We start from the raw sequence: 10,794 nt of genomic DNA, 5'->3' as shown, positions 1-10,794 counted from the left end.
ATCATAACGGATATCAGTATTGTTTGTTTCTGAAATACTGGGTGCTATGGTGTGGGAGCACTGGAAAGGAGAGGAGGCGGGAGTACAGAATAAACCAGAATTGCATCTTGCCAGCTGACGTGCAGGGGTTTAGCAGCAGCACTTGTGCTGCTGCCCAGTTTTAAGGAGGAACTGCCACCATGGACTGCTTGTGCAGAACAGAACAGTGGGTTGTAATGTGCAATAAGTGGCCAGGACTATTCTGAATCCCAAGCCTCACTGGGCCTCTCGGACCATCCCTTTGTTGAAAGTATTTTGCTAAGGATTTTCCTCATGTTTTCCTTGGACATGATGCTCGCTCTTACCAAGGGATCACACCACTGTGAATATAGAGAAAGGTGGATGCCCTTCCTCTATATTCACAGTGGTGTGATCCCTTGGTTGTCTCATGAAAGCAACAATTTTAATCCATGCTGAAGCTTGATGAAGCCTGTGGTTGTATCTATTTTTGAGCCATACAAGCTGTAAATAAAAAAATAGCTCAGTCTTGAAAAAAGCTCAGAGGAGAAATATTTGCTGTCTTCAGCAACAAAAAAACCACACAAAACAAATCACCTCTCCAGAAAACTCAGCAAATAGAATAAACTCTTCCCCACTAGGGTCATCCTTTCTGCCTAGCTCCCAGCCCCGGTACATGAACATCCTAGGAGGGGAAAAGGTGATTCTCTTCTGTCTGGTGATAAATAGAACATTTAGTAGTGGACAAATTGGGGAATACTGAATCTCCGGGGACCTTATCAAATGTGAATCAAGTCACTGAGTGTGGGATAAAATGCCAATTTGTGTGTGGCCTTTCCATGCCAACTAGCATTTTCTCTTTTGTGTAATGGATTGTGAGTGGCTTTATGTAGCTGATACACTGAACACTACATTTAAAAAAATGTCACAAATTCTATTCTTTGTGGAATTGAATAGGAGTATGTGATGGGGTTTACAGACTAAAGGAGTGATGGAGCAGTACTGGGCTGAGAAGGTCCCACTCCTCAGCAGCTACAGAGCATGCTCCAAATGGAGAAGATACTTGAAATGGGACTCTGGCCCTCAAACAAGGGGAAAATGAAGGAGAGGCTGTCTGCAGTAAGGAAGCCAATTAGTACCTTTTGAGACAGAGGAATTCACAAGGGAAGGGACTAGAGTGTGGGTAAGACCCAATTGGGCAACCAGGGGCCTGACCCCTTTTTCCCTCCCCTTGTCCCTGACAAGGGGCAATCATTGGATATTGAGAAGGGAGCTGAGGAGCCCCTACTGACCATCTGAATCACTGAGACTGCTTGAGCAACTCTTTGCAGGGTGGGAAGCAGAGTGCAGTGACTGTGCCCCAAACTGAGAAAAGCACAAGGGAGGTAGGAAGTGGCCCAGGGGAGGCTGGTCTGGGGTATCAGCTAGAGGGGACTGAAACACTCTTCATCCCTTCCCCCTTGGGCCCTGGGCTTGGCCAGTGGAGAAGGAGGGCCTAGGTCCCCACTACCCTCCGCCCCTTGTCTAGCCAGGGAACCCAGATAAGGACAGACTGTAACTTGCCTGCCAGACCCCAGATTGCCCAACAAGGCCCTCTGGACTTTTGGGACTGTTGAACCTTGGCCTTCCCACTAGGCATGCTGGCCCATAAGTGAACCCTGCTACAGGGTAGAACTGATAAGTTTCTAGGGAAAGTATCCTAAAGATCCATGGCATTTTACAGAATTATGGCTCTAGTCCTACAACTGGAACTGCATGGACAGACCTTTGTGCCCATGCCAAGTCCCATTGACTTTGGTAGGAGTCTGCATGGCTGAAAGGATCCACTAGCAAGGATCTGATTGCAGGGTCAGGGTTTACATGTCCATTGTAGAATTCTGTCTGTTCAATTCTATAACAGATATTCTCTATTAAATTATGTGGTGCTTTTCCATAAGGGGAATAAATTCAATAGATTTATTGTTTCCTTATAGCTTTCTATCATCATTGTGGCTCAGTTAATGTTACAAAAAAAAAAAAAGGGTATAATGTGGGATAACGGATTTTAGGTGGAAAATAAATATCCCCCTCCCCCGCTCCCCAACCTCCTGGAATAGCACTGTATTACAATAATTTTCCCCTGGGGGTTTTACTGCAGATTGTAAAAATAATTACTTTTTTTACTGCATGCATAACATTTGAGAGGAATAAAAACTATTATTTAACCAGAGCAGATTAACAGTCTGGGCTGGGGATGGGGAGAGGATGAATGTTGTGTTACTTTCAGCAGTTCTGAATGACAAGCATGAAAAAATATTTAAAACATTTTTAAAGACATTGTCAAGCCCTAAATAAGACACGTCTTCCTAGTTCTTTTAAATTCTAAATTAACTAGTTTATACATGGCCCACCTGTCCTCTAAGAAAAGTAAGTCCCTGAAGAAATCCTTCCAGTTTTCACTCTGACTTTCTCATCATGAGAGAATGTCATGAAATAATATCTTCATTAGGAGGTGGGTACTTACTTGTCTTATTCTGAAAATATTTTACATCTAAGGTACCAATTTTGCAATGGTCTCTGGGGTTTGCAGAGCCACAAGGGTGCAGAGCCCATCACAGGATCAGGGCCCCAAAAGGGAAAATAATGGTCATTAGTAAGACTTGAAAAAAATTGAACATTTTTTGAAGTGTTTTCCTTTTTCAGGTTTCCAAACGGATAGCTCTCATTTTTTTGTGATTTTTTTAAAATTGCAATGTTATTTTGTTTTGTTTATGGATTTTTTAAAAAAAAATCACTTGGTGATTTCTTTTTAAAGTAGTTTTTCAGTGATTTTCATGAAAAAAAGTTTTTGGATAAAAAAGCTCTTCATTTGAAAAGTGTTGACGAGATGCATCTATCTTATTTATTTAGCAGTAACAATGTGTTTGGTTTCAGAGTAGCAGCTGTGTTAGTCTGTATCCGCAGAAAGAACAGGAGTCTCTAAGGTGCCACAAGTACTCACAAATGTATTTGAGCACAAGCTTTCGTGAGCTACAGCTCACTTTATCGGATGCATGCGGTGGAAAATACAGTGGGGAGATTTTATGTACACAGAGAACATGAAACAATGGGGTGCTGCACAAGACATAGAACACACCAGGTGAAATATTTTCCCACAAAGTGAATGGTAAAAAAGTCCTATTGACTTCAATAGGGCCACAATCTCTGTCCCAGGAGCTTACAATCTAAACAGAACAGAGGTTTTCCATTGGAGGACCATTCAAATTAATGGAACATTTGTATAGTATAATTTGCACTATTACAGTGCCTCCAGCTAAGGATCCCAAAGTGCTTTTACAAACAATTCTTCTTTATCAAACCCATGTGGACTTATTGGCTAAGGTAGCTTTGTCCAACCGCACTGAAGGGACACCTTTCATGAATGTACCATTCAAATAGGTTAAATTATACTATAAAAACAAACTTATGTCAGACCTCAGAAATAACGTTGGCTAACACAGCTATGGTTGCCACTAATGAGAGTATTTCTGACAGAACAAGTTCATGTATCGCAGAGTCACAAAGATGTTATGTGGAAACATTGCATCAACAAGTTACACTGAAATGTCAGTATACAGCATCAAAGGAGAAGTATATTGTTATATACTAGTAGTTTCTGACTCTGACTCTTGACTTTCATAAGTGAAATGTACTAATTTCTACACTCTTTGGTACGTGGGGCTTTCCAGAGCTTTAAAATGTGCAGCTCAACTTTCTGAAGTGATTCTTAGCAGATACCTGCAGGAGAAGCTAAAGCAAGAAGTATGGCAGGTTGTCTGTGTGGTCCCTGGCCTATTATAATGTTTCTTTAGTCCCCTCATCATGATGCCCTGTTGGAGATAGTTTCCTATACTGTGATATCATCCCCAAACTTCTTTACACATAAATAAAGACAACTGTGTGTATTTACAGCACAGTATCCATTACAATAGCAGTCACTCAGTCACAATCGCAATAGACATGGCTACTTCGCTGACAAACTCGTTTTCATTTTTTTCATTCCAAGGCCCTTATCCTGCAAACACTTATTGCACATGCATAGCTATTCACCTGAATAATCACACTGACTTCAATGGGGATTACTCACATGCATAAAGTTAAGAATGTGAACAAAGTGGTTACATGACTGCAGCCTAAAATTGTACGTCTGTGATGGGAAAATGAGCAGTAACACTGTAAGCTACACATTCAAATACAAAAACATGAATGCAAAATACAATATTCATTACTACAGGTGCTTCAACTTTAGCAGTTCCGGACTCTTCCATTTCCACACTGCAACCTCATTATTGCATGAAGGGCCTGATCCTGCTTCATTGATATCTGTGGAAACAGTCCCATTGACTGCAATGAGTCTTCAGTTCCTAACTGAATTACCCTGTATATAAATTATATTTACAGCTGCACATATACAATTTTGCAAGCAGATTTCAGTGGTACAGTGATTAGATAAGTTTGAAGGAGATCTTGAGGAGAAAACCCAGCACTTAAGAAGTAATATGTATAGACACGGAACCAAACCAGCAAACTGAACTGTGTAGCTCACCTGAGTATCAGCTCACCCTGATGTTCCTAGAAGGCTCTGCTCCATTGCTGTCTCCCCCGGTTCTCTCATATTAACTGGTAACGAAGGCAGGCATAGCCTGGAAAGACTGCTTTTTCCACAACAGACTAGTCTTTAAAGGATAGTTTGACCTCTCTTTTTAATGACTTTCTACCTCAAAGATTCTAACTTTTTCAAACTAAGGATGTAACATTGATTTTTCTATTCCTTTGTAACTCAACAGGGGTGTTATTCTGATAACAAGTAGACAGGAGATGGCCTGTCACACGAATCTCCCACTCTTTCTGCATATTGCATGGAGGTAAAGCAAGAACCTCTGAAAGCACTGAAGTTATATGATGTTGTAGTTAACGTAGTTTATGGAACACATACATTCTCTCTCAGATCAATTGTTATAAGGAATACATTTCACAAGAAAACAGACAGACATCACACATTTTCTCTGCAGACACCTGTAAAATACTACGATCTTTGCAGATTGAGATGCACCCTTTGGCTCATACTGGAGCTGGAAAGCCAAGCTATAACAAATATTGGTTCAATTGTTTGATAATTGATTATATTTTTCATTGAATTAATTCTGAGGATGCACAAAAAACTGTCCATCCTTCATGAACTCCAGACCAGACCCCAACAATTGCCATGTGCCAAAGTACAGTTTTGCTTATTCAGGCTAAAACTATTGCTATAACGTATATAATTCCCTTTCTAGTGGTTACATTACTAAAAATCAAAAAGCCCTGAGACTTGAAAAGATGAGGAATAGAGACTCTAAATGATCTAACACAAAGGAAATACCTCCCATTGCCATATAATGTGATGCTCCTCCCTAGTTCAACATTTCTCCTTAAAGACACAAATGTATTTCAAAGTGGGTCTGTAATAATGATCAGGATAAAGCTCAACTGGAAAAGAGGTGTAAGAAGATACATACATACATATATGAGGTGTAAGAAGATATAGAAGGCTGGATGCTACTTTAATGGAGCTACATGGAACCACCAGGTGAGGTTGGTCCAACATCTTTTCAATCTGTCTAATTCCCAAGTATGGATGATTATGTAACACACTTTTATGAGGCTTTTGATGATAAATTATGGTTGCTGAGTAATCTTTCAAAATAGTGTTTGTGTTTGTTTGAAAGCACTTGCAACTCCCTCACGCGACTTCCCATATTAGTGAATAAAATACTTACTGAATTCATACAGGGATGGTAAGTAGCAAATAAAGTAAGGAGACCATTATACCTCACCTACTTGGTCCAAATGCCTATTTGATTTGAAGTTTTAAGTAATAGAGTTGGGTATACATACTGCATTGCAAAAACTGCATGGTTGTCCAGTGTCTTCCATAATAAATTACCATAATAGACAACACTCCCAGAATTAATGTAGCACTTTCCCCCATACATCTTAAAGCACTTCACAAAAGTGAAAGAGCATCATTATTTCCATTTACAGGTGGGTTTAAATGACCTGTCCCAGGTCACACAGTGAGTCAGTCATAAAAGCTTAAACAGAATTAAGGGCTTGAGATCAGACCAGTTTAATTTATTTCTAGGAGGAGATAGAGTCCTTTCTCTCTGGCTGGAGTCATCTGGACTGTTAGAGGGTCCAGCAGCCCCTCTGCTGAGCCATACTTTTGCTCTTAAGATCTTCTGTTGCTCTGCCTGCATAGAATGCCTTTGAGGCCTCAGCAAGCAGGAGATCTGAATGAGCCTGGAGCTTCTGAGGTGCGTGACTGGGCTGTCGCTAAAGGAGAGTAAAAAAAAGTATGTTAATGAGCAGCAATGGGACCCTGCAGAAAGGTTGTTAGGCCTGCTTGGAGGCTAGGAGGAAAGAAATTAATTAAGGATCCTGTTATGTTTATGGGGTTGCTTGCATCTCTGTCCCCTTTCTGACTCCTCTGGGTACGTCTACACTGCAATTAGACACCTACGGCTGGCCTGTACCAGCTGACTTGGGCTGGCAGAGCTGAGGATAAAGGGCTGTTTAATTGCTGTGTAGACGTTCAGGCTTGGGCGGCAGCCTGAGTTCTGGGACTCTCCCACCCCTCAGGGTTCTAGCTCCTGGGCTCCAGCCTGAGCCCAGACATTTACACTGCAATTAAACAGCTCCGTAGCCACATAAGCCTGAGTCAGCTGGCATGGGCCATCCGTGGATTTTTAATTGGAGTGCACCCCTCAGGTGTTAGGCCTCTGTCTAGAGTGGAATTTCACAGTTCTCTCACTGGGATCTGGGTACAACCCACGGACTAGGTACTGTTTATTACTGACAGGATGCCTGCGTCTCTTCCCTTGGGCAGTTTGTGACCATGCAGTACCATGAGAGGCAGCACTCCTCAAACAAGTAAGTTAATCTAGTAACTAGACCACGGCTTTAGAGAATATGATTTCAGAAGGACAGAGTACACACATATCGAGACTAATCTAATCTGACACTTACGACAAGCTAAGTTGGGCCATGTCTATCTGTACAGTAGTGCAGTTGTACTGAGACAGCTGCACCGCTGCAGCGCGTCCGGTGAATATGCTCTGTTCTGACAGGAGAGAGCTCTCCTCCTGGCATAAAAAACCCCCACTTCTGCAAGTGGCAGTAGCTATGTCCGTGGGAGAAGCTCTCAGTGCTGTGTGTATGAGCGCTTATGTTGGTGTAACTTCTGTCACTCTGAGGAGTGGAATATTCACACCCCTCAGTGACATATGTTTTGCTGCCCTAGGCTGTAGTGTAGACATAGCCTGAGGTGGGCTTCCCTCTTCAATTACAGGGCTAGAACAGACCCAACTTACATTCTTCCACCAAGCACTGTGTAGAGTCAGTTTTCCTTCCAGAGAATGTATTCCCTGTCTCCTTCCCCTCCCTTCAGGGAAACTTCTTTTACTCAAAGCCCACCCCGCTGTGTAAGTCTGAGTCCAGTTACCATATATCTCAATGGCTTTTGTTACAGAGCCTAGATCTGAAGTCTGCCTTCTGCCTCAGACTGTTTTTTCCCCCGGTTGATCTGGGGGCATAATGTAGTAAAAATCTCATTGCATGGGCAAGTGTGCTTACATAAACAAACAAAAACATTGATCTTTGGTAATCCCTGGTAAATAAGCCTTGACATACAGGATTGAAAACATTTATTCATCAAAGTCATCATAAGCATCATCTCTGTCTAGGGCATCACTGCTACACATGTTATCACACTTATCCTCATCTGTGACCCACTTGCATATCACTGTATAAGGCAGGCTGTTAGCCAAACATTTTCAGGGTGGTGAGCAACTGGTCTTTGCACATGAACATTTGATTATCTGAAGGATTGATTTGGGAGCACATGGTATTTCACACATAACTGGGTGTGATCAATCCATCCTCCAAGACCCATCCATGCCCAATAGGGGAGGACAGTTTTGGATGCACTTGATCATCCCAGGGCCATTCTATTGTTTGATAATTTGCCCTATTGATAGCAGATATAAATGCACACCTTGTCAATGGCTATTTTTTCCATTTGTCTGCTTCTTGGAATACATCCGCCAGCGTAGATAATGTCATAATGTTGGTCTTCAAATGATGTTCATATCCTGTGATTTATGAACTCATCAGTGACTGTCTCAGCCGTTCTGAGCACCTTCAGAGCAGGGAGATAGTATTATTGGCAGGAGGCATACACAGGTCATTTGGTTTGGCACCTTGTGTAGTGCTGAGTTAAAGGCTGACCATGCTGGAATGTACTTTTCTCCTGAAATGGTATGGTATGGTAAGCCCTGGGTGTCCCGATCATTTGAGGTACATCTTCTATCTATTCAGCTGAAGCTGTACTCAGTGATGTTTTGCTTGTGGAGTGCATCTCACTTTTGCACAATGACCAAGTGAGGTCAAGTTAGTGCACGTAGAAAACTCTATAGTTGATTTAACTGCTGCTTCACTGAAAACTGGATGACTTCTTGGCTTCACAATTTTTGGAACTTGGTAGGAAATTGCGTGTGTCATGGGGGCAGAAAAGCCCTTCAAGGAATGGCTCTTTGCTGGTCCAGACAGCATCTGAGGCTGGGACGTGTCCCCATTAATACACTTCTGATTGCAGACCATAGCAGAGGCATGAAGGGTACCTGTGCCATTTGCTGTATCTTCAAGGAAGTCTAAGTTATCGGCAGGACCTTTGAGGAGGTCTGGGGGAATCTACAACCCTTCATTCAGTTCCATGCAGTGAAGAAGCTAATTTGTAATTGCAATCTCCACATGGAGAACTTTGTTGTAGTCAATGAAGGAGACAATGCTGTGCATAAACTGCATGAGGAATTTGCTATGGGTTTTGGAATGAATTGTTAAACCAACAGCCACCAGTAGTGGTAGATTACGCATATGCTGCATAGTTGTTGTATATGTTTTGGAAACCTGTCTTTCACTCAAGCACTCATAAAATCATGGGACTGAAAGGGAGCTCAAGAAGTCATCTTGTCCAGCCCCCCGGCACTCATACATCGGGCTTTATGATAAAATGGCAGCCTTGTGCTTCACTTGCTTGCTGTTATAGGTGCTGGTGCTGAAGTCACTGCGACCACTGATGCCCCACGTAAAGTCGTAGTACAGGTCACACAGTATTTTTTTTTTTCCAGATTTGGCATCGGCTATGGAACCCTGAAACTCACATGTACTGCTGGTCAAAATGCTTTCTGTAAAAATTTAGCAGCTGAAGAGTGTTCATCTTATGGTTGACATCAGGTTTTCTTCCACTTCTGATAGTGCCACATCTTTTGTAGCTTTTAAGGATATGTGTTGTGATTCATTTCTGCAGATAGGATGACTAAAAACTACACCTGATCTGACAGTTCATCTGCAATAAGTACTTTAAGAGCCCTTCTGCTAAGCATTTGTTCCTCTTCAATCCTATTCAAAGCATTTATTTCTCTGTATTTAGCCTCTGTATTGGTCATTGCCCCCACTTGCCCAATCATTAGAACTTCTTTAAGGCAATTTACAAATTCCAGCTGAGTGGCAGAATTTGCAGTAGTAAAATCAATATTGTTTCTGTTGCTTTTACCTTTTGACACATTACATACATTCTTGGTCTAGCACCCAGTGTGATATGCAATGTTGTATACAGTCCTTTGGGTAAATGCACCCCCTTTACTTTACTTTCCATGCACCAATCTCACATGCTTCACACAGTTTCTCACCTGTCTCACATGTTGACACTGTGCTTAATGGATGCCTTTGGGGTTCCAGCTTATGGCAGAAGAAGCAGGTGATTTTCTCAAAAAACATGCCATGAAACCTAGTATAAGGATAATCTTGCCCAAAGCTGGCACTTGTTCCAGCATCTTCAGATTTGTCCTGGTGCTCAATGTACTTCCTCTTCAACTTTGCCAGATTCAGCTTATGAGTGCACTTCTTACAGCATGTAAGATGCCACCAAGCATTGTGTTAAACCAGGTCCTCTGCAGTGTTGTTCTCCAAAGATTAAGCTACTAGTCAGGACTCTTTGTCTCCCCATGGTGCCTAACTATGATCAAGGCCAAACTAAAAATAAGGATTGTATGATAAATTAATTTGGGATTGTAATTCATTATGTTATGCAACTATGTGCATACTGTTTGTAGAAAGATGCCAGTAATTTCTGACTGTATGCTGATGTCTGAACTTGTGCCTCGTTACCAATGTTTTGGCATAAGAAACAAAGCTGATAATCAGTACCTCTGAATGTTTTTTTCTCCCCAATGATGACAAATCAACCTGAAGCACTCCTTCCATTTATAGTAATCTGTCACATTAAAAAAATTAATCAGGTATCCTGTTCTGAGTATTAAATAATAACACAGTACTGGCAGTTGCGGGCACATGTGTGTTAAAATATCATTTAAAATGCGGATTTTTAAAAATTCTCAACTACATATCTACATAATTGTCCAAGGTTTGTCATGTTTGGTGCCATTGTGTTAGTTGGAGAAAGGGCTCAAACCATTTCCAACAACATTGCATTATCAAACTAGAGGGAGGACCTGGAGGTGGGATGGAGTGGGAGTGGAAGGCAGCGAGTCACCTTTGCCAGGCCACAGAGGATGACACTATTGAAATCATGATTCTGTAGATTTTTATGAATCAAATGACACCTCCCTTACCTTTCTAGCATTAACTTGCCCACGGAATTACACACGTTCCCCGACTAAGTTGGCCAGCCAGGCCATCTCAGATAATGCTCCTGTAATGACTATTCAGTTGTTTGCTAGA

The sequence above is a fragment of the Lepidochelys kempii genome, chromosome 1 (assembly GCF_965140285.1).
Source record: "Lepidochelys kempii isolate rLepKem1 chromosome 1, rLepKem1.hap1, whole genome shotgun sequence".
NCBI lineage: Eukaryota > Metazoa > Chordata > Testudines > Cheloniidae > Lepidochelys > Lepidochelys kempii.
Note: the sequence above shows the minus strand (reverse complement) of the source record.